Below are 26,197 nucleotides of genomic sequence, written 5' to 3' on the forward strand. Positions count from 1 at the left end.
GAATATCCAACAATATCTTGAACTAACAAAAAGAAATTTCTTCTGAAGAGTTCAAATTACATCATAAAAAATTTATAAATGGCCCATCTTCAGCCTGAAATAACTTACTTTTTTTCCCACAAACTACTTTTCATTCAAAATAGGCTAAAATGCCAAAGAAATAACCATTGTAAATCCCAACTAGTAATCTTTCCAAATATAGTTATACCTCCTATATTATCTGATACCACTAGAAAATGATTTATTAACTGGAAAATTCACCATGATTCTGAAGCCGGTCCTGGTAGGTCTTTCCCAAACTCCTTAGGAAGATTTCATTATTATTTTTTCTTTGCTCTCCAGTAGTATTTAGAACTCAACCAATAAAATGCTGTTTGAATTTGAATTATTTGCTCATATGTCTGTTTGAACTATTGCACACCAAACTCTTTGAGAACCAAGAGCATGTTTCATTCATCTTTGTATCCACAGCATTCAGTATAGGTCTGGCCCACAGAAGAAATGCAGTTAATCTTTGTTACATAAAGGAAGGAAGGAAGGAGGTGGGAAGGAAGGACTCAGACTTTTTTTTTAACATCAATTTTTTTTTTTTTTTTAAGGAACTGAAATCTTTCTAAAATACAGCACTTTTTTTTCTTTTTGTTACTTTGTAAAATGAGCTAACCATACTTGCTAAACTTTTTTGAATGACTCGGGGTCATCGTTTGGAACATTAATCATCACTCTGTGCTGTAATAACGATGCCTCCCAGTCCTTCTCAAATGCTTACGTTGATCTTTCCAAGAATACATTACTGCGAGGCCTTCCCAGTGGGGGATACTTCTTCTAATCTGGGAGAAGAACTGAAGGTTGATAAGAAAAACCAGTTAAACAAGCATGTTAAACCATTAAGTTACCTTAACACTGAGGACAGTCCTGGATGTAAATGAGGAGACTGGCTGTGTGGCAGCTCAGAAGTCTTCTTGGTATCCCTAAGGATTCAGGAATTTGTTCCTACCTTCAAATTTTAGAAAGCCAATTCATATTTAATTTCATTATTTATACATCATAAATTTCCCCTTTCTAAATATATTGGAATTCCAAATTCTTAAAATGTCCTCAAGATGCAAGTATACTAATTGAGGTGGTAGGGATCACTTTATAAATTACATAATTGTCTGACTACTATGCTGTACACCAGAAACTAATATAAAGTAATATTGAATGTCAACTGTAGTTGAAAAAAAAAGATACGGGTATAATTTTTAAAGTAATTAAAATGCTTAATTATGTTTTAAAAATAAAAACATCTTAGTGCTTAGCAAGAATTACACAAAGATAAAAACATAATTTTGCAATGTCCAGAGAAAGGCAAAAAAGAAAAGTTATATATCTTAAGTATTGGCTTTTAACCTACTACAAATGTTTATTTTGTAGATCAAGGTCCATTTCAAATATGCTACCATCAGAGCTGTTTCCAAAGTCCACAGATACCAGATATAGAGGTCACGAGAAGTTATTCAGAAGTTACTTTTCATTTAATTTCAACAGGGGGAACAAGTACATAGTGTTTTGTTTAGAAAAAGAAACTGGTACACTGAGCTAACAACAGCCCATTTATATCTGACGCAGGCCTGAGGAACCTAGATGATCGCTCCAGAACCTACTGCCTGGTACAAACTTGTCTGTATCAGTCCACACTCTAAAAACCTGCCGGAAATGTTTCTCAAAGCAGATGCTACACTAGATCTGATAGGACTAGCACTCTTGCCACTAGCCTGAACAACACCGCAGTCCCTCAGCCAATTAATTTATTGAATATATCTGGGCCTCAATTTTCATAAGGTAACAGTAGAAGTAAATGAAAATAGTGCATCATAAATAGATTACCATGCCTTGATACAATTAAGCACTCAATCTATGTTCATTTGTGGCACATTAATTTCAAGCATAGGATGCACTTTTTTTGCTTTCTTTAGAAACATATTTAGGTAAAGACTTATTTTCAGTTCCTTGTGATATTCTGACAGCTACTTCTTAAATAAAAGAGATAGAAGCAAAATAGAAAGCATGATTGCCTTTAACCATATAATTTAATAAATTACTTTGTAATTTATAGTTGTAGAACAAGTATATCAATTTGATTCTGACAGAGCAAATTCTAAAAAAAAATCATAAGATAGAAGTCTCTACTATTAGATCAGGTTTTATTTGCAAAGGTGCTTACTGATATCTTTGGTGGAGCTGTTCAAAACTCATTTTTACCACTTATTTTAAAGAGGTTTGTTATATAGAATATTTTATTGTGACAATATTAGATTTTTCTACACTGATTTTCTTGGCAGGACTTAATGAATTGTATGAACCATGATACACAAAACTATTTTTAAAAACTCAGTTCACTGTATTTATTTTGCTTAGACATTTCAGCAAGGCAGAGTACAATATTGTATACCATATGGACATTTTAACAGAACTTTCCATGTATATATAAAATATTACTAGCTAATTCAAAACCCTAACAATATCAAAAGGCTACCTGAAGTATATAAATATTCTTTGAAGTGGTCCTGACAGCTTTTTAAAATAGATTTCCTTCAGTCTTTAAAGATGCAGCAGTTTCAGATGAGGAATTTCTACCCAAATGATTAGGATGATATATATTTAGGAATCATTAAGAGTAAGGTAGTGTCGCTAGAGTCAAATCTGCCCAAGAAATATACCTACAGCTTCTCTAGTTATTTTTCCATTTAATATGTTTATTTTCTGAAAAGTGTACCTGTTGGTTGAGAGCTCTCATGTAGAATTAATGGCTTTAATGAAGACACTATGGTTTCAGACTCTTCAAATCCTCTTTGGAATATAATTCCACATATACAATTAAGACCTATTTTTAAAATTCCTATCCTAAATCTGTTCGTTATACTGGATACTATTGGGAATTGAAAAGGAATCAATTACTTAAGTGTTTTTTATAGGTATGCTTGAAATCTTATGCGTATTGTACATACATATACACAATCACACACATATACACACTTCTCCGTGGAATGGCATTCTCAGGACTTAGTAAATGATAACTGGCCCTTAAGAAGAAGGATTTAAATGATAAGACAACAAGTAAGAAAAAAAAAAAAAAAACACTTAGGGTAACAGACATATTACAGTTTTTTGCTTTTCAGAAGTTAATAATCAGCACATAAACTTTTCATTGCCTAGGCTGAGTGTGCATATGGATTAGTATTGATCCATTCTGGTTCTCTATTCCTACCGGCCCCAGGAAGGATTATACTTCCTTCCTCCTTGCAGTTGAACAGACCAATAGATAATTTCTGGCCAGTGGGATTTGAGCCAGTCAAAGCATTTAATTGCCAGTTTGAGACCCTCCACTTTCTTCTTCCCTGCTGTGGCAATTAGGATACCATAAGATCAAAGCAGCTTGGATTAGTAAACTACCAACATGGAAGTCTGTAGACCAGGAAAATCACCCAGGTGTACAGCGTATATGTATAGTGAGAAATAAACTTTTGTTGTGTTAAACAACCGAAATGTCGATGTTGTTATGCAGCATAGCTTAGCCTATCCTGATTGATAACAAGGATTTAATGTTTGTTCTTCCACCAAGGGCTAGTTCCCAAAACTACTTGGAGTTGATATGAGGTTTTCTGAAAATAGTCTCAGGCAAAAATTTTACACAAGAAAGGATACTGATGAAGAGTAAAGGAAAGCTTTTGGGGTGTTATTTAAAACAAAGAGGTGAAGTCAAGGAATATACTTGGGTATAAGAAGAGATGAAATAAACAAAGGTAAATTCTGAAGAAGAGTTTTCAGGAAACATAAAAGAGGAATGTCTGCAGTTAGTGTCAGAAAATGTACCACCATAGACATCAGGATGTTGCCTTAGTCCTAAACTCACATCCCTCTTTCACTTACCTAACGGTACCTAACTGCAGATTTACACTGTGCAACTCTGGGGTTTGTTTTTGAATGAGCATGAAAGATTTGTCTACATCACAACCAAGATTTATTTGTTACCAGCGACTCTTGCTTTATAGGTGCCTGTCTGGCTTAAACTCTTAATCACCTGATTACACTGGGTATATACCATCCTGTTTCCTGGCCTTCTTTCTTTTGGTTTCTGACTCACTGCTTTCCCCTGGTCCTGAGGACAATCCAGAGACTACCTCTGCTGTTCAGAATTTGCAGCTTCATATATTAAGAGATGGCAGAATATCTAACAATAAAATTCAGAAAATCTTAGATCAATTACATGAAAGCTAAATTTTTCTTAATGTAGTTTTAGAGGGAATGTATATATTGCATACATTGTTTTATACGGTCAGTAAACAGAGACATGAATGATAGCATGATATTTTTTATCGTATAAGAGTAATGCTATAGAAAAAGGAAGAGTCACAGTATTATTCATGCAATACAAGTTTTATAGATCAGGAATATTTTAATTTCCATGGAGATTGTGACACTATATAAATATGACATTTTCTAGCATAAGGTATAAATTGGCTAATCTCAATGTAGGGTGTGCAAAAAAAAGTAACTTTATTTTCTAAACTGATCTCTTTCTAGTTACAGGCTGCCATTTCAAATCATGATATAAAATACTCAACCTTGCTTTTTAAAAAGGTATCTCAGTATTCTCTCATTTAAAACACGTTCTTTTGACTATTCAGTTTATAAACATGTCTGCTCTTCAGTAGGGTTCTCTCTTCCCTTTTTAATTGAGTTGGTATTTGAGTGTAGGGGAAAGTATTGCTCCTCTACTGTCCTTCCAGTGAGGTGTTTAATGGGTTTGACTTCTGGTCCTCAGGCCTCGTCCTGACTCACCGCTCAGTCAGTAGGAAAGCTATGCCAGAGGTCGAAGAGGTGCTCAGTTTTCTCTGTTCGTAAGAAATCTGCACTCAACTGCCTTCTCCTCACTCTTACGTTTCAGTTCTGCAGTCTTCTCAGCACTTCCTGACTCTTTAAGGGCACCTCGAAACTCTTAATTGCTTTTTCTGCACTGTCTTGGAGTGTGTGGAACCCTATAAAAACAGCCCTCTGGCCCATTAGCTGGGGAAACCTCCCTGATACTTCATCTTTCCGTTACTACTGCGCCATGAGGGACACAGAACTTTGTCCCAAACAGGTGTTTCTGAAAGTCTTGTGGTTTTTACAGGCCATTCCCCCAAAGATGCCAAGCACTGGCGTGAAAGTTTAGGAATTACCCTTTAGCTTTCTGAGGGTTCTCTGTGAAAGCTGGGAGAATGAGGAGGATTTGATCCCTCCTCAAGATACAGGCAGCGTCTGCAACCTGAGCTCATCCACTCTGAATTTCTTATGTACCTCAATCCTCCTGTAACCTGAAAGGAATGGAATTATTCTTCTCATTGTGATTATAATACAGTTAACCTCCTAATTTTTTTTTTTCTTATGTAAAAATTCAGCTTGGAAGCTCTCAGGAAACCTTTTAACCACTTGAAAGCCTGGTTTACAAGCTTTGGATTTTAAAAAAATCTACTTTCAACCCTAAAGTTAAGCTAAGCCTCCCTGCACTCAGTGCCATCCCTAGCAATGATTTCAGCCTGTTCCTAAATTAAGAGTAGTCCTAATGACAGGAGGGGCATGAGGGTGTGGTGGAGTAAAAACAGTGAAATAGTATGATTAAAAATGAAAAGGGCACTGGAAAACATTTAAGAAGCTACCGTATTCTAAGTACTGATTGACCGTCAGCAAATGGTTACCACTCCAAAGGAGAGGAGTCTCTGATTACAGTCCTTTAGTACCTACAGCACCCAACGGCGGCTCATATGTGACTTCTTTTTCACCTTCAGAAAGTAAATTGAATTAGGAGTTTTCAGGAATAGACCAAGTTTTCCAGACTATAATAAGGAAATAGTAGTGTGTTCTCCATGATTGTTCACAACTCTGTGATGAGTAAAAAAAATAAAAGAAACATGCTGAAAACATGAAAAAGTTCCATGATTTTCTGCTGCTGTGAATAAAATTTTATTGGTGCTAAAGAAAAACACCACTAAGTACAGTTTAGGCATCATATCTATGTAAGAGAACATCTTATTAATTAATATATGGTGCATTACAGTCTTTAGTGAAATACTCAGTGCCTTTATACTTTTAGACATATCCTTTGTATGTCTAAAATTTCACTAGTAATCAGTCAGAAGGACATCATGTCTCAAGTAGTGGACAGCTTGCACATCTTTGACAGCTAAAAACATTTCGCTGAAATTTGTGTCTTGATAGTTGGGAAAATGTCATTTTCAACCTGTCTATGATGACACGATGATAGTATCTGAAAGTGAAATCTGGACCCAGTAGGTTAATTATAAGTGAAGGTACTAATCTTTTAGTATTCTAAGATATTAACAACTCAACTGAAGTCATTTAACAAATGTAGGACAGATTTTCACATAACTGAGTATTTTATTTTAATCAAAAAAGAATGTTATTTTTCTTTGTCTTACAAAAGACTTTTGTTTAAACTCAACAGGCTGCCAGTTCTCTCACTATTAATTATTAGCTTTAAAAGAAACATTGTTAGAAACTACCTTTTAAGGAAAGGGAAACCCAAAGTTAGTGATACTTAAAAACTACAAGGGAATGGAATGTGTTCCAATAGAACAACATACGAATCACTCAGAACTGCTTTCTGCTATAGCACCGTGATCCATTAGATCAGCAGAGGCTGAAAACCATTAGTTGCTTCTGGGTGCTCTTGGGGAGATATTTTTCGTCCTTGGTATTCTAGTGTCAGTTTATCACTTTCCTACCCAAATAATACCTGAGGCTCTACTAACCAAATACAGAATTGAAAAGAATGAAAGAAATTATTTTAGTAATCAAAATCAGAATATCCATATCTCATTTGTTTATTAATCAAATATATAGCAGCAATTGTTAAAGAACGGATTGCGAAGAATGTTTTATTAAGGTAATTTAAATGTTTAACATGACAATAAAAACAATTTATCAATTTAGTAGTTTCTAATTTTTGATATCTGTAATTTAATTTTTTTAAATTTCAGTGACTTATTCTTTCTGTACCCATTTTCTTCCATGACTGTTAATTTTCTGAATAATCAGTGCTATTAAGTTAAGATGGAATTCAAGTTCATTTTTAGTTACATAATAACAAAAACATGTTTGTGATAATTATTGTTATCAAAATTCTGAAGAATGTTTTACCATATTTTCAAGCTACATATAGTAAATGATATGTAACAAAATTAAAAAGACAAAAATATATATATTGAATTTAGTTGCTGAGAACTGCCAAACTCTGTAAAATATTGTCTTCATTAACCAGTCCCAAATTTTAATAGCCACTAGGAGTTTAATACAAGATATTCAGAGGATGAATAACTAAAAAGCAGTCATCAAGAGTGCACTGACCTTACCATTACTTCCCAGTGTGTAGCTAAAATATTTAATTTTCTATTTGCTACAAGCACAGTTATACTCAGTTTACAAAGGTCAGTTGCACTTGTAGGTACCTAGTCTCCAAAAATCAAGTTAATCACAGTTGGTTAAACCAATCAGAGGCAGAACTAGTCCTGTGCAAATGAATGCAGCTGCACTGACAAGACACCAGTTCAAGGGCAAAATTTCTGTCCTCTTCCAGGATCTCTTCACTCGGTTTTTTCCACCATTCAAGATTATAGACTTGGGAAGGGTCTGCAGTTGAATTCAGAACAGTAACACTTTACAAACTTTTTTATTTTTCAAAAATTCTTTTTTCATTTTATTAATTTATTCTCTTATTCATCAAACATTTATTGATCACTTAAGTGCTAGGTACACAAAATTTAATAATACAACACCCACCCTCAAGCTCATTCTAGAGGAGGAGACAGGTGTTAACAGTTGCAGAACAATATTTGTCTACAAGACTGGAATAAAGATAAAAGAGAATTAGATTTTTTTCTTTAAAGAGTTATCTTTAAGAAGTATTCTTTTAATATGCTTAAATCACATTTTAATAATTTGTTTAGGCTCCTACTGTGAAGACTCTCTCCAATAGTGCCTAGGCAGCCCTTACTCTGCATTTCTTTAGACTTTATCGCTTAACTCACCCTATGCTATCTCATTAACATCCATACTTTAATTCTCAATTCTTCATCCATTCACTATTTCTTGCAGCGGGATCCTGCAGGAAAGCAACTCAGAGAGACAGTGGGAAGTGATGATAGCTGTGGAGGTGATTATACTTACTTATGTTAAGACAACAAAAACAGTTTTAAGGCATTAGCTTGCTTCGTAAAATCTGCCCAAAATTACATTAATTGCTAAGGTGTAAGAAGTATTGTGGCTCTGAGGCTTTTTATATGCGCTTTTGGTTTCTTTATTACAGACAGCAGGAGTTGCCCAATATGTGACCTCTGGGAAAATTTATCAGAATGTTTTTTGACATTGTTTTGCAAATTTTTTAAAGTGTCTCTGAGGTTGGAAAAAGAGTAAGTGGGATACCTCTATTGTAAAATGACAATACCCGTTAAAAGAAAACGAAAATCTCTGAACCAAATACTTTGATGTTTGAAGGAAAGTAAGTTAAAAATAAAATGTTTGAAGGAAAGTAAGTTAAAAATAAAAATAACATAGTTAGACATACCCAAATCTGCACATTAGTGATAAATCAGAACTGGGGTAAAAAAGCATAAGAAAGTAGAAAACTTCTGGAGTAATTAGCATAGTAAGTCGTTTGCCAATTTAAAGGCCGTTCATTTGAAAACCTTTGGCATTTCTGATTCTTCAGTCTATTTTTAAGTGTAAAAAGTAATAAGTGCAGTAAGCCCAAAGTGGAAACTACTCAAGTGCCCATAAAATAAAATGGATAATTATGATATATTTGCACAGTGGAATAATGCACAGCAATAAAAATGATAAACTACACCTACACAAACATGGATGAATCTCACAAACAATACTGAGCAAAAGAAGTTAGGCTCAAAAGAATACATTCTGTGTAATTCTGTTAATATAACGTCCAAAAAGTCAGAACTCACCAGTGGTGTTAGAAGTCCCAGATTGTGGCTATTTGGAGGAGGCAGGAGGCAGTGACTGAAGGGAACACGAGAAAGTGAATTTTCTCTTACTCTGGATAGTGGTTATACAGGTGTGCTTAATTTAAGAGAATTCTTCAAACTGCACACTTAGCATTGTGCACTTTTCTGTATGCAAAAGTTTACTTCAAAAGTAATCATGTTCACTTAAGAAGCTTTTTTTAAAAATAGAATATATTACAAGGTCTTGAATCTTTTTTTTAATTAACACTAAGTCATGAGCATATTCCCATTTCTTTTTTTATTTACAGGAATGTTAATACCTTTACTATCTTAATTAAGATATTTTTAAATAAAGCAATATTCATTGTATACATATTCATTTACACACATATAAACTAACATGTAGGGTTATAACATAAAAACCGGTTAAAAATCCAATAAAGAATAACTTTTAAAATACTTCTTCATGTTAGACAACTAGGCTTATGCTACCAAAAGCATAAGCACCGTTCCTTAAGCATAGTAATAAGTAATGAGGGGAAAAAAGTTCTCCAAAGGAAATGCTTCTCTTTATAATTTGTCCTGAAATACTATTGTTTTTAAAAACTGTAAGGTCTTGGTTTCTGTGGTTTCCCACAATTGTGAAGTAGAGAAAATAATATAAAAATTTATTCTTGGCCTTAAAGTTTATTAAAGGACTTTTTTCCTCCTTCCTTTTTTTTAGTAAATTTACCTCAGCTCAGGCCGATGCTAAATATTAATTTGCATTCTATAATATTTCCGCTGAAAAATATTTTAATATGTATTCATGGTATCAGGAACAAGTCAGAAATTTAAAAATATACACATATGAATAAATAATATAGTTGACTATAAATAAATGCACTGGCGCACTATGGAATGCACTATGTTCTATAACTAGAGGCATGCTTTATGTAACATTAAAATTTAGTCTATGACCATAGTATAGTTCACAAAGTCTCAGAGATTAATGAAGAACATTTTATACCTTCGTGCAAAAGAAACTGCATAGTAAATCAACTAAGACACGTGCCCCATGATACCTAAATTCCCCTTTTAATCTAAAGAGAAGTAGTGTTTTCATTAACATCTTTCCTCCCCTACTAACCCAACCAAATTTGACATTTCAAATTCGAAATCTTCATTGTAAACAGTAAATTATATAAACATTTAAATCTTAGGCAGGAAGTCAACAAATGTTTATTTTCTTTCACTTCCCTTACTATCCGTTACTGGGTTTGTTTATGGAGTTGTATACACATAGTTAATTAGTCTTTAAAGTCTTTTGGTATCTTCATAATTTTTGCATCATCTCATTGATTCCTTTTGAGAATTAAGATAAAATGATATACAATTAAGTGTTGTTTACTTTTCATAAGGAAGAAAATTTGGCTATATATATTTACAAACAAATAGTTTGATTGACAACACCATTAAAATTATTGAGCCATTTTTAGAAAAAGAAAAAAGTGGGTGGAGGAAAGGAGGAAGTGAAAGTAAAGAAAAGGAAAAAGATCATGATTTAGAATATAGTTTATGCAGATAAGAGTAGCTGTGGGAAACAAGGTTTTAAAATACTACCTTTAATTTTTATTCACAGCCGTCAGCTGGTTTAGATGCTAAAATGTAGGCTTATCCCTAAGCTTACCTATGCTAAATGTTTAGCTTGTGACCTTTAATATTTAAGGTGAAGGGCACAATTAGAAAATTATATGTATTGTAAATAAACTAGCAGCATTCCTAGGTCCAAAATGAGACCTATAGTGCCTTACAAGTACAGTCTCAGCAGTGTAGCTTTGAGTAATTATACCTCAATATCTTCATCTGTAAAATGGGGATAAGGTTAGTACTTAAGATTATAAAGATTAAATGAATTCATTCATGTCAGTCATTTAAAATAGTGTCTGGTATACAGGAAGTGGTCTGTAAATGTTCGCCATTGTTACTGCAACTAACATCACTGCCAATAAGATAATTTGTGGCTTCTCAGTCTGCTCCCTATGTCTGAGTCTTACCTCCAATATTTATTGCTTCAGTCGGATGGAAAAATGGAATTTTAGGCTATTAGGAAGACTCATATCCACTTCCACAATGAAAGGCCTCTTACGCTGTGATAATACTCTTGGAACCATGGTCTGTATTTCAAAGGGAACACTCATCCTTTTTGTTGATGAAGGTAATTTGACCTATTCACTTGTGTAGTCAGAAGTGTTTCCAAAGAAGCTAGGTAAAACTCTCCTCTGGTGTTGATGCCTCACTCCTGGTAGGGGGAGAAAAGATCGTAGACAAAGAAGTGTAGAAACTGAGGAATTAGAATAGGATGGAAAGAGTGCATTGCCTGGACAGAAGGTAAACAAATGGTCTATATCTGCTCTCAAGATCCCATTAACCTAATCATCCTTTTCCAGAGGATTAACAAACACACTCATTGTTTCCAGTATTCAATTTTCCCTGTTTTGACTTATTTGCAGACTGCATGAGGAAATTTATTTACAGTACAGGCCAAGAAGGGTTTCCAGGAGTGGTGATTTCATTATGTTTTTAAAAAATTCCCACCATGCAACAATCTAGCATCTTTCCCTCAAAAAACAATATTTTTATGTCTTTTTTTCTCTGTATAACATTTTAAAACATATATTTTAGTCTAGTTAAGTACGTTTATTTTAAGAAGGATTCAGTGTTATTACATGCTTCATAATGACACCCTATAATTATTTTTATAATCATCAGCTGTTCAGATTTCATATTTATTTTTCAAGAACATAATAGTCACTTGCAGTTGCTTCACAAGAAGTATATGGTACATTGTAGATGCAAATTTTTTTTCCTGATTTGACCAAAACCAGCTTTTAAATCCTATGCATTTTTAGGTAAAAACTTAATAATATAAATTAATTTCGACAGTTTTAAACTCCAAAAACCTTATTACCAAATAGATAAAAAGAAAAAATTTAGATTAATGGCTTCTCAGAAATTCAGCAGAATGTGTGTATCATTTATTCATTGTGGGAATATTTGGAGCCTAACAGACAAAAGTTCAAATATCACCTCCAAAATGTTAACTATATGACCCTGGTAAAACAGTTAAGCTTGTGAGCTTAAGCTTATCCACATGTTAAATGAAGGTTAATGACTGAAAATTCACAGTATTATCCAAATATTTAAAAGATTTTTAATGTTTTTTTCTTTTCATTTTAATGTATTTTCTATAAATATTTCAAAATTTCCAATTATTCCAATAATTAAAAATAACCAAAGCAAACATTAAATCAATCATTTTGACTACTATGATTATTTTAAGTTAAAATTAAATCATTTCAGAAAGCACACTTAAGGTAATTTAAGAATGTATTTTGAAGATACATGATGTTAACACAATAAAAATATACCTGTTCCCAATATAATGTTTCAGAAGAGGATAGAAAGACTAAAATAATCCTCAAATGAAGTCAATATTCTCAGACAAACCAAGAAAAACAAGTATGTGTCAAAACCATGGAGAATTTTGACATCGTCGTGGAGAACTTTCACAGTAAATCCTTCCAAAATTGGCTAATACTTCGATCATTGTTTTATAATTATAACAAATATAGGGCATATTGCAAAATTAAAATTAACAAAACCAACCCCACTGAATCATCTTTTCTCCCTCATTAAATTGAAGAAAATATTTAAATTGGGGGCTCTGTTTTTTTGTTTTTTGTTTTTTTTTTTTAAGACGAGGCAACCCTTGGTTGACCTCACAGGTTGCAAGGACTTTGTCAGTTTACAATCCCTTATTTTTTATTTTTTACACCTACAGCACCTGGTCTTCCTAGGTAGTCTCCCATCCAAGTACTAACCAAACACGACCCTGCTTAGCTTCCGAGATCAGACAAGATCGGGCTTGTTCAGGGTGGCATGGCCATAGACTTCTGTGTCTTTTATTTAACTTTTAATTTTATTTTTAAATTTTGAGATAATTTCAAACTTAAAAAGTTGCAAAAATGGTACAAAGTATGCCCACAGAGAATTCCCTTGTGCCCTCACTCAACTTTCTAAAATGTTAACATTTTATATAACTACAATACAAATACTAAATCAGAAAATTAATATTGACTGTACTAACCAAAATCTACAGACCTTTATTCAAATTTTGTTAATTGTCCTGACATTCTTCTGGTCTAGGAGCCAGTTCAGGAGCATCCCACCCGCTTCCCGTAGTTGCAGTTAGTTGTCAGATCTCCTTAGCTTCCTTTAATCTAGCACAGTTCCTCTGTTCATCTTTTATAATCGTGATACTTTTGAAGAATACTGGTCAGTAAATTTATACTGTGGCCCTCAGTTTAGGTTTGTCTGATTTTTTTTTTTTTTATGTTTAAATTCAGGTTATAAATTTTTGGCAAGAAAACCAACAAAGTGATGTGTCCTTTTCAGTACATTGTATCAGTAAGTTCATAATATCCATATATCTCATTAATAATGTCTACTTTGATCACTTGGTTAAGGAGGTATCACTTTGTCCACTCTAAAGTTACTATGTTTCCCCTTGTAATTATTATCTTGTAGTGAGATACTTTGTGACTATGTAATTATCCTGTTTATAATCATACTATATCTTCCACTAACTGGTGATTCTCGCCAGAAACAGTTATTACTGTACTGTTTCTCAAATGGTGAGTCTCTATTTGTCATTTCTTCTACATGTATAATTGGGAGTTCTGTATGGCAAGGAAGAGCTTTCCCTTTTTCCCTATTTATTTACTTAGTTATATCTGAATATTTATTTTTATTCTATGAATTATAATCCATTGCTCTCATTGCTTAGATTGTCCCCAGTTTGGCCACTGAGAGCTCCTCTGCACTTTGATATGCTTCCATGATTTTTTTTTTTTTTTTTAACATTTCCTTACTTTCAGGCACACAGGATCTTTCAGGAACATCCCATATTTCCTCTGCTCCCCGTTCAGAAGCCAGCTCTTTCTCTAGAGGAGCCCTAGTTCCTTTTATTGGTGTTTAGGACTTAGAAACCAAGATCTGGGCACTTAAGTGTACTCAGTGGTACCATAATTGCTTCTAGGCCCTTTCATAAACCGAGGTAGGAAACATATAATGTATACACATATACAATCAGTCTTATTTCTCTATATAAAGCCACTTACTTATAGTAATATCCAGTTCCAGTCTAACACAAGGTTAATCATAGCTTTCTCTCTACAAATAAGGAGTTATTTGTAGCTCCTTTCTCTGACATAAGAAACTCAACTCTTAATATCTACAATATATTTATTTACTCAATCTTAGATACGCATAAAATAGTTTCAGAATTGCTAAGTCACACTTTAGATTTTTTTGAGTTTTTGATGAGCCTAGTTAGATTCTAAAATGCACAAATAACATGTCCAAAAACTTATTTTCAGTCCATTTTGGTAATAAATGGTACCACCAGGAAGAACTCTGCAGCCATCTTTTCTCAGCTACCAAGCTTTGTTAATTGTATCTCCCAATAGCTCTCAAGCTCCTTGCTTTTCTTCTCCCCAACCTACCATATCTGTCAGCTAAACCACTGGCATTGCCTTCTGGAAGATTCCCCACATTCAGTTTTACTCTCTCTCACTCAGTCAGTGATCCTTTAAATATAAAAATCTGATTATTTAATAGCTCTCACTCTCTGATGACTTTCCCTGTATTTCAGGTAAAGTCTAAAATCTTCAACATAGCATAAAACACCCTTCATGATCTAACTTTTACTAATCTTTCTAAGCTTCAAGATGTACAGTAATCCCTCCCCTTATTTCCTGTGTTCCACGACTGTATTAACCTTCTTTGAGTTGCTTTTTTACACTCCAGGTCTTGCACAGGCATGCCCCACCACCAGGTCTTCTCTCTATATCCTCCTTAGTCCCACTAACTTCTAAATGTCATTCAGGTCTCAGATTAAATGTCATTTATCAGTAAAGTTGTCCTCGACTCCCAGTCTGGGTTAGACTCCCATGTCAAATCATCCCAAAGCACTTGGCATTTCTCAATGACAACTTATACTGAATATATTTGCTATTAACTTCTTCAAAGCCTACTTTCCCAACTAGATTATAAATGCCTTAAAAGAAGGGATGTTGTCTGTATTGTGCACTGTTTTATTCCCAGTATCCAAAACAGTGCATGGCACAAAAACAGGGCTCAACTGATAATGAATGAATGCCTGAACCCTAAGTAAACAAATAAATAAACTAAAAATATTGTCTTAAAATGTTAGGTGCTAAAACCACATCATGATTCAGAATACATAGAAACTAACCTTTGTATAATTTTTATGGATATGGAGACTTCTGATTCCTTTCTGCGGCATTATATTTCCTTACAGTATTGGAAATATCACGATAAGGTAGCAAGCAGCCCTATTCTTATTCAGCAAATAGAGAAGGGTTAAAATTGGTTTATACAATGAGTCTAGAGCCATTAAAAAAAGTAAAAAAAAATAAAAATAAAAAAGATTTTTTTAAAGCCTAAAATCCAAACACATAATAAAAAAAATCCTCATCAACTCTTCCTCTATCCAAAGTTCTTTATTAGATTTTGCTAATCATCAGTTATTTTAAATCTAGCTGCTTCAAATATTCAATATCTACGTTAGCCTGCTTTGTACCTGCTGCAGTTTTACATTCAAGATAATTTATGTTGGCTTAAACACTAACACAAAGACCAGTCTGTTTAAGAGAGATGGTGATTGAAAATTTTGAGATATTTTGTTACTGCCGCTGATTTTGTATTTTCAGTTCAGTAGATTCGGCCGGAAGTTTTATTGTGGTTGAAGAAAACTAACCAAGCATAAAGGAGCCTTTAAATGTATTTTCCCATCAAAATAATTAGTCTATAGGAAGTTGGGAAAGATTGACTGTTTTTCTTGTAGATACTTATAAAATCAGAATTTATTTCTTAAGAAGTGACATATGAAGTGGACTATACTTCATTACAACTGTTTTTTTCTTCCATCCTTTTTCCTTCTTTCTTTTCCTTTATAGTACAGTTATTATTTCCTTGCACCTTGGGATGCCTAAAGCAACATTTTAGCAAACTACTGATTTCAAAACCATAATATAAAAGCTAAATAATATTAATTTTTATAGAAATTAAAAAATGAAATGTTCCTCTCACTTTTAATAATAAGCAAAAATGAGAGTCTTGCTCAAGAGCACAAGTATCCTGAGAGGATGAACCAGTCTTGCTTTAATCACTGATGACTGAATAATGAAGATAGTATTTGATGTTTCGAGGCATCGAGGCTTATACTAACTACTATGTCACCAATATTTGGGACAAAGTAGAGCAAAGTCAAACTTTACCTTTTACTTTGTGCATAATAATAATTGTGACTCTTTAATAAAACAGTCATTCATTTAATTTCACTCAGTGGTTAATACACTGCATAAAATTAAACATGGATTAATATATACTTTGCTTTATTAGAAATAAGGAAACCTTACATTCACTTTTATTTCATCTAAATATAAAACAAAGTTAAACTAATGAGTTTCAAATGACAAAGTTTTACTATATTTGATATTATTACTGCAGATATTTACTGTGGATTAAATATAAGTGTAAAATATAAGTTGAAAGCAAGCCTAATGAATTCTATATGTTTTTTAAAACCTTGAAAGATTATTTTAAATGTATAAAATATATATAAACTCACGAAAACAAGTAAAATTGAAACAAGAAGTCTAGGTATACCAAATTGTTCACATGGTTATCTTTCTTGAGTTTTTCACTTTTCTAAATTTTCTATAATAAAAATTTACTTTTGTAATCAAATGTTTTTAAATTTTGGTAAGACATACAAACATAACATTTGCCCTTTTAATCATTTTTATGTGCACAGTTCAGTGGCATTAAGTACATTCACATTGTTGTGCAACTATCACCACCATCCATCTCCAGAATCAGATAATTTCATTGTTGGGCATTATTTAGAATAAAGCATCTAAAAGTTTTATTCAAAACTAATTATGTTTCCTGTATAGCCACAGAATACTTAGGACAAAACTGACTTAGTATCTATTAATAAAATAAAATATCAAATTAACAACAGTATTAAAAATACTTAAAAAGTCCATAGATAAAATGTAGCATTAGTGTTTCAGGAGCAAGCTTTATTTCAAATATATGTGCTACTGCATGTGGGTATTTGTTTAAATAAGAAAAAAGTCAAATCTTCATTTTATTTGAAAGAATTCACCTTCCAAGTCAATATTTTGAATAGGATTATTAGCAAATCCACCCAGTCGAAAACAAAAATACTTTCTATACACTCAAAATTAAAATGACAAATTTGTAAACATTTTCTCTTTTCCCCCATTTAAGGTATTTAATTCATCTAAAATCCAAAAAACTGCAGGGGTATTTTTCCATTTGTGGTTTTTGGTTAATTTTACTGATTATAAGTCATGGACAGATAGATTAATGCATTTTTAATAAACACTGCTTTTCACAAAGCATTGTATGAAATAATATATATACATACACAATGTTTGCTTCTTATTTTAAGCCTCATTTGTAAACTCTATGTCAAACTTTAAAAAAATATTTAGATAGATTCTATCTGCCAGTTTACCAATGAGCTAACCTGCAGGTTGGCATATAGAAACTGTTTTTTAATATAATCCTCAAATACAGAGTTTACACATTTGAGGTTGATTCAATCAGTGCTTTATATTTCAAACAAATATTTGGAATTTTGTAGCCTTATTGCTTTTTTACAATTGATATAAAAGGCAGCATTTTCCCAGTCTGTGAAAGGTTAATGAATAGTCCATTAAAAAAGTATTCCATGGTGAAGTGAATCTTTAAAAAATTCTATATACCATATCCCTTTCAATGGACACTAGCATATATATTTCTAAAAAGTCCAGTAGTAAAGACATCTGTTACAGTTTAACTCCCTGTATGTCAGCTTTTTGAAAATGGAACCATATTTGTGTAGGACATCCATTAACACTCCTATGAAATGATGGTCTGTATTAGTCTGCTGATCTAAGAACTAATACTGTAGTTTATATTACTTCAGAAATCTACTCCCTCAAAAAAAACCCTAATATTTGGTCAAAATAAATGTCTTTGTCTTTATTTAAATCAATAAAAAGGAAGTGCAGAAATAGACTAGACTACTGAAAACCAGAGTCAGTCTCCCCCAATTTTTTCCTTTGTCTTTTCTTCTTAATTGGTGGCAGAAGTCTCCTGTCTTCAAACTACAAGGATTCACCAAACCATTAAGGAAGTATATTTGAGAACCACAGAATGACCCATTGATTTAAAGCACAGCAAAGGAGGAAGAAAGATGCCTGGATAATTCATACAACTGGAAAACCAATCCTTGTATTTAGGAATGGTATTCATTTATGTGCGTCTTTGCCAGAGCTTTTAAGGCTCCTATAGCGTTATTTCTCTCAACTTTGCACACAATAAAAGTCTTGATTGAATCGTAAATACAAAGATCTCTATATAAAATCAAAGAAAAAAACTGACAAATTAGCTGAATTTTAAACAGAAGGGACAGCTAATCTGGATAATTCACATCTCAGTAGCAGATCTTTTGGTTTAATCATATAGCTAATTGCCTCATTCCAGAGCCTGTGGCAGAATGTGCACTCATCCAGAAAAAAGACATTACAAGGGTTACTCCTGTGGATTTTGGAAATATCATCTCAGGAGAAAGAAAAATCATAATAATAAAATTGATTTTTAATTAGCACAGAGGTATGCTAATGTGGTTTATTGACTATTTGCCATTATTTCCTTGCTTACATTCTTATTTGAGATGTATTCCTGTTCAAAATTCATTCTAGGTTATTTAAAAGGTACTTGAGAGTTACCATTTCTTCAATTACCATATCTTGTTTTGTTTTGAATTTTTTGGTCATTAGAAAAGAATGAAATGAATATTTTGATCTGTTTTTGTTCAGTGATTTTTTTTCCTTTAAGTAGATGCCACCAATACTCAATTGTAGGATATTTATAGCAGTGACAATGCCCCATCAGTAGTGATGAAGAAAGAGGTCTCGAAGGCTCAAAAGAAATGGCAGGATAAAGACATTTCTCAAAATCTTTCCTTATAACCTCAGAAGACTAAAGCAATAAAAATAATCACTACAAAAATACAAGTCAGCTTTAGTACAGTAAAGATGAAGAAAATTTTAAAGCTATCTTTAAAAGAAAAATCACATACTGTTTTCTTACTAAAGTGGCTTGTTACTAATGATAGTACACATTTTAATTTAAGCCTTGGGTAGAGCTAGAACCTGTTACCACCCCCCCCCCAAATAATATGAAGAATGAAGTTTATATTGCTCTTTCTTAGTGGACAAAATGTACTAGCAACTGAAACTTTTAATTTAACAAATGGTAGTTGAAAGAATATGAGATTTGAGCTCATATGATCTGAATTTGTGTCTCAGGTTCTTGTATATGTGTTATCATGGTTAGTTACTTAATCTCTATAAGCCTTGATTTATTCATCTGTTAAATGGGGTGATGACAAATATATCTACGTAGTTATTTTAAATATTAAGTGACATTATACATACGCAAAGTAAACTATAAAGTCTTTGTAGACTGCAAACTACTACTAGATGCTACTGTTCCAACCATTACTCATGACTACTACTAACAGTAATAATACCCAGGATTACAAATAGTTCCAAAATAATTTTAATACTTTCATTCACCACTCCGACTGTTCAATCAAAATATTTGGATGCTAGGGAAGCTTTATAGGTCTTCTTAATTTTTTCTTTATCAGGTGAAAAAAAAAAGTCAAGGAGGTAGGTGCTGTGATTTTGTGCCAGAAAACCTTTCCCGAGGTTTCCTCTTCTCATCACAAATGTGGAGTGCCATAATCTCTTTTTAGCCCTAATAACTCTCAAAATTCTCCAAGGAAAGGAAATATGCAAGGCTGGTCACTCAAATGTCCTATAACTTATTCCTTCAAGGTTTTGGCCTTTCAAAGGGACAAATACCATGTTCGTTGAACACTGCTAATTAAGAGGTATTGAGCATGGGGGTTTTAAATATTTAATCTGAAAGAGAACTTTTTCTTCAAAGCTCTAGGAGCTCATGACCCTGTAGACCAGTTTGAAAACCACTGATCTCAGAGAGTTGTCTAGGGCTCTTTCCTACTTCAGATCAAGCTGAAGCAATGATCTATTCAGTATTCAATAACACCAACACAGAGGTAATGGTGGGACCCACGATGGAGATGGAGAGGAAATAAGAATAAATTGCCAGCATCACACTTTTCCTAATTTTTTTCATAGATAACTGCTTCAGAATAAATGCTTTTGTCACCTATATATTGAAATGCATAGCTGTATTTTCCAGAGCTAAGAGCATGTACACCTATCATCTTTTTTTTTTTTAAAGCACCAAGAAGTCTTTTAAAAGTGTTGGTTTTCTCTAAAATTATCAGTGATTTGAATCTTTAGTGAAATACATTTGGTTGACACCTAGAAGTGGTCCTCTGGGTACCTAAATACCAATCCTATCTGCAAATAAAAGCATCCCCTGATAGAGTTTCTAGACAGATACCCATATTAGCAAAAAACACTGGCTGCCAGGAAGCTCAATGCTGTTTTGTGTCCAAATGCAGCCATTTTTCTTAGCCTAGCTTTCTGTCACAACTTACTTTTCTTCCTTTCCTTAAATAGGTCTTGTTTATTTTTCTTTCTTTGAATGGTCTTATTATAGTTTTTAGACTGTAGTAGCCACATGATTTTTAACATGTTTTTCAGTGCTTTATTTTAATGACATAAATGCATTTCCTTTTCAGAAGTAACAAGATATAAATAATAAATTACAGAACAAACATTTTGACAAAAATAACCATATATTTCCTTTAGAATAACTGCTAGTGGGAGGAATAGTTCATAAAAAGGACAAAGAATAAATTCCTGAAAAACTGAAACTGAGCTTCAGATTAATGGAATATGACCTTATACACAATTATTCCAAACCACCTGGTAATCCTCAGAAACCTAAGAAAAAGTACCAGATGTTTTTCAAAGAAATTTAGGCCGTACAAGTCTGTGCTTTGTTGCCCTTCTTTGCAATCTTAATTCATAATCATTTATGGAGCAAATACTGTAAAACTATTAGTGAAAAAGACTGCTTATACTATTTAAACAATATTTCTCAATATTTGCCTGCTTCTGTAGTTAGATTGTATTTATTTTTTATGGTTGACAGTAAAATATGTAGCATATTTCACATGTAGAATTCTCGCTTCTGGTCTATTTTAAAATATTGGTGTTTGGGGGATATTCTGTATGCTAATTAACATTGTTTGTTCTCAGAAGCCTCTAGTCATAGAGAGCCCTGTTAATTTTAGTACATTAGAGGAGAAAACATATCTTGCAAACCTTATGGCAGCATGATGGTGTCTATTTACAAATGCATTTTTACCGAAATGTAAGCTCACTTTAAAGAAAAATGTCTGAGGAATTTTAAAGTTTTTAATAATAAAATATATGTAGTATGTCTTTATTTTATTGAAAAGCTACATGGTAATACTCTAATACTAATGAAATATTTCAGATTATTTAATATATTAAGAAACAGTACATTGACATTATTAGCTCCCATTCTGTTTATTTAAATATCGAACTAGTATTTTTGAAAGAAAATGGAAATACACTGAGAACACAAAGATCAAAGGTGATTGATTAGTTTCATCGTTTCTGATTTCTATATTTGATTTCCCAGTATTAAACTGACTCATCATAAAACTGACAACTTTTTAAAGATTATGTGAGGTTCCCTAGAACAGTCATTTTACTAGTTTCTTTATGCCATTTAGTAATACTAAGCAAAGCTATCTTTATTAACCCAAAAAACAAATTACTCTTTCAGGAAAGTTATTCAGGAGATACCTATTGAATTTATCTTGTTTGCTTATGCAGATATCCTTTGTAGTCAGCTTTCTTAGAAAGCTCTGTACATTAAACTATGCTCTAGGGTAAGCAAATGCAATTTTTTTTAGGGGGATACCTAAATATTTCTTATCCGAACTTGATTTTAAAAATTGAAAACAATATGTAAATTTTTAGTTATAGAACTGAAATTTTGGTATGAAATCCCTAAAATTGCTGCTTGTAATCGACTCAGACACCTAGTTCATGCTTATCACTTTCAAGTCCTCTCAGAACATTAAGATAGTTTTTCCTTTTGCAACTTGAAAACAAAACTCTAAGTTCTAGCCATTTTTTTGCCAGAATATAAACTGAAAAATGATTGAACAACCAAAAGAAAACAAGCCCTTAGAGTCTTTTCTATCCAAAAATATGTCCGCTATTCCTTACATTTACTAATTAGAGATTCATTCGACTTATCACATATTTATTAAAATTCATTTATTCCTAGGCAGATAAAAGAATGAATCTAAATAGAACAGAATGTAAAAGTCTTAGACTACATAAGTCTTAGAACATATGGAAATTTGGTATATGAAAAAGGTGGGAAATCTTTAGTGAGTTATATTTTAAGAACATAAAACTGAAGAAATCTGAACTTTTCTTCAGTATTTTTATTAATAATATTAATATTGTGACTTTAAATTTTTTAAATGTTTATGTATAAAATAGATAAAAGCATGTTATAAAATCCAAGATATTTGGTTTAAGAGAAAGTTACGAATATAAAATGAAAGAAATTTAGGGAAAAAACCCTGTAATGTCAAATTTGAATTGATACTATCAATATGAACTTCAAATATTTAAAAAACATATTTCCTGTTCTGCCCATAGAAAATGGCCAGAAGCAAGGACATCCCAGTTGCAGTGAGTGTACCTGGTACCCAAGTCTTGCTCTTTAATTACCACTCCCCAGGAAAGAAACAGCTGATTCCAGATGTGAAGAGGGAAAATACAAAATGAGCCTGGGATAATCTAGTGCCAAAACACAAGGAAACCCTGGCAGACCAACCTGATAGTGTGCTAAAAGGGCTCAAAAGTCCCACTGTGTAAATCTGAGATAATTTGGAATTAAAAGATGCAATAACGATGGAGTTAAGAGAGACAATCAAATGTAATTAATTTAACATTGAATAAACCCAAAAAACAAAAAACAAAAAAAAAAAATCCATGACTTCTTTGTAATACTGAGACAGAGCTGACCCAAAATTTATTTGCCAACATTGAAGGTTACTATTATGCCAATTCCTTATTTCGAAAATTGGTATGTAAAGGGGAAAAAAATTAAGTTTTAACCCTGCCTTTTCACAAGCTTAATAAGGGAAAACTGTAGATAAGAATATCATTTAGTAAAAATGGGTAGTATGATACAAGTACCATAGCTGCGTATGGTCCAGGTCTGGTGTTTTTATATCTCAGTGGTGATTTTTCTTCCTTTAGAACCCAAATCAGTGGGTGATTTTTTTCAAGCACTCTTTTAAGGAACAGAGCAGCTCTTGAAGATTCTCAGCTTTATGCAGGAGTCTCAGTTTCAGCCTCTCCACATCCTGTGCTCTGGAAGACACACTTCTAGTTGTGTGTATCAAGACCTTTACAAGGATCTATCCAATACCAGCAGCCCGATGGGTTTGTGCCATACCTGGGGATTTTCTCTTGAGATCTTTTTGTGTCTTTTACTAAAAATTTCTGTTCTTTTGTTTATTCTGCTATGGATTTTTATTTCATTCTATTAGTTTCAAATATACAGTACATTGGTTAGACATTTATATAGTTTATAAAATGATTCCCCTAATTGTTCTTTCTCTCCTCTGGCTCTCCACCTAGCCATTACATTAATACTAATTGCATTCCCTATGCCATGCTCGCCATTTCCGTGTTCATCTGTCAACTACTAATTTGTACTTCTTTAACCTTTCACCCCATTCTCTCAGTCTCCCAAACCCCCTCCCTTCTGGCCGTCACCAGATTGTCCTCTATATTTGTGAGTCTGTTTTTGATTAGTTTGTCTTTTTGTTCCTTGGATTCCACACATAAGTGAAATAATACGGTATTTATCTTTCTCTGACTTATTTCACTCAGCGCAATAACCTCTAGGTCCATCTATGTCTTTGCAAATGGTAGGATTTTATTTTTTTTAATGGCTGAATAATATTCCATGGTATATATGAGCCCTGCAATGTTAAAAGAAGTCCTTCTGGCAAGACAGTACTTAGTTGTACTTTATACCATGATGCCTGCAGAGATCAAGTAGATAGTGAAGTAAAATAGATGGGTGTAAATAGTAGGGAGTGTGAATAGTAGGGAATTGCAGTGGACTAGAGAGCACATACTCCATCAAAATGCCACTGTGCAACTCAACCAGTTGTTGCTAGATAAGAACCCTGGTGTCATTTTTCCAGTTACTTTTGTTTTTTAACAGAAGTTAGGTATGTATATCTTTGTGATAAGTCTTCTGATTTTTAACTTTTGACCTCATACAATTAAAAAATACCTCATATTGATTAGACAGAATAAGACAGTCTGTGGGCCAGATCTCCCAAAGTTTTACAGTTTTTATAAACTGAGACTTATTCATATTCCCAGTTCCTGGCACTGGATACAGTAAGGCCTTGATAAATGTTGAAAGAATTCATTGTGTTTTTATTGTATCTTTCACGTCTTTACAAACTTTTGAAACATTAATTCTGATATTGCTGTCCTTTCTAACTTTTTAACAGATGTATATTTATCATTTTTGTGTTTTGTTTTGTTTTGTTTATGAAAATTACCCAATAAGTGTTAAAGGGTACTCCACAAGTTTCAAAGCATGCCATACAAGTTACAAGTTGATCTCAAACCATTGATTGGCACTGTTTGGATTTGATCCTTCAATTAAGAATCTATATATTTTTCAGTCTTGTGTATCATATGACAGCTCAGCAAATAAATCTTGGTATACTGTGGCCTTAGAATTCGTCAGGTGTCAGCAATAAATAAATAAAAGAAGAAAATTAAGATCTTTTAGTGTGGCTTTTTAAGAAATATACCTGGATTCTAGTAATTAATAATTTTTTTCTAAGCAAAACCCATCCTTTTGAAAATGAGCATTTGCTTAATTTGTTATGTATTGACACCCTGGTTTTCTCTATAGTTCTCTAAATAATACATTGGTCCTCACTAAATGTTTTCAATCTTATGGGAATCATTTTAATTAAAATGCTTCCTCAATACCATGCCAAAGTCAACTAGCCGAGAACTAAAAATCTGTTATCTAAAAGAAGTAGTTCTCAAGCCAGATATAGTTCAGTGGGGGTGGCTCACTTATGCATTAAGAGGCTTTGAGGACTCAGTGAGTTGTGTGTGTATCATGGGGATTATCATGAGGTGTGAGAAAGTTGAATAATAGTACATGAAGTACAAGATACACCTGCTTTAATTTTGATAGGAATGGCATTGAGTATGTGGAGTGTTTTACTAGTTTAAATGATAAGCATTTAGGCATCCTGCTTGTTCGTTTAAGTAGAGTTGAGTTGGGCTAAACAGAGCTCTAGAATCTTAAAGACAAAGTAGGCAAAGGTGAGAAACTTACTAAAAGCATCATGGAGTATGTGTTGTGTCATGCATCAGAAGTTATCCTGTTTTGAATCATACCAAATAATATACCTGACATAGCTGTTTATGGAAGCCTATTCTATTTTTGGCTGTGGGTGAATGGGCATTATGGTTGGAATAATCTAATAGTGTAGTAATCTGTTTGTATCAGATAACATAATCAGTAAGATCAATGAGTTGTCAGTGCTCACCTAGAAGTAGAACTGAAAACAGTCTTAAGAGTAAATAAAAAGGACAAATATTGTATGATTCCACTTATATGAGGTACCTATAATAGGCAAATTCATGGAAACAGGAAGTATAATAGAGGTTTACCAAGGGCAGGGAGAGGGATGGATGGGGAGTTATTTTGGGGATGATATAAAGGTTTAGGAAGTGGATAGTGGTGATAGTTGTATAACATTGTGAATATACTTAATGACACTGAATAGCACAACTAAAAATGGTTAAAATGGCAAAGTTTACGTTATGTATATTTTACCACAATAAAAAATGAATTACTCTCAGTCCAAAAACCAAGCCAGAAAAAAAAAAAATGAATGCCAAGGAGACCATTAGAAAATGCCAAAATGTAGTTTACCCAATGAGAGCAAAGCCACTGTGGGCCACAGCCAGATGGCAGGGCTATGCTGTCTTAAAACAGTA

At 32.9% G+C, this 26,197-nt stretch overlaps 1 protein-coding gene and 1 pseudogene across 1 annotated transcript in view; one reads left to right on the top strand and one right to left on the bottom strand.

Moving 5' to 3' along the window:
- UBE2E1 (ubiquitin conjugating enzyme E2 E1) overlaps positions 1–26,197 on the top strand; it is a 534,712-nt gene that overhangs the window by 104,434 nt on the left and 404,081 nt on the right. The window lies entirely within an intron of this gene.
- Positions 12,814–12,932, bottom strand: LOC111736650 (annotated as a pseudogene).

This window comes from Pteropus vampyrus, unplaced genomic scaffold (assembly GCF_000151845.1).
Source record: "Pteropus vampyrus isolate Shadow unplaced genomic scaffold, Pvam_2.0 Scaffold1, whole genome shotgun sequence".
NCBI lineage: Eukaryota > Metazoa > Chordata > Mammalia > Chiroptera > Pteropodidae > Pteropus > Pteropus vampyrus.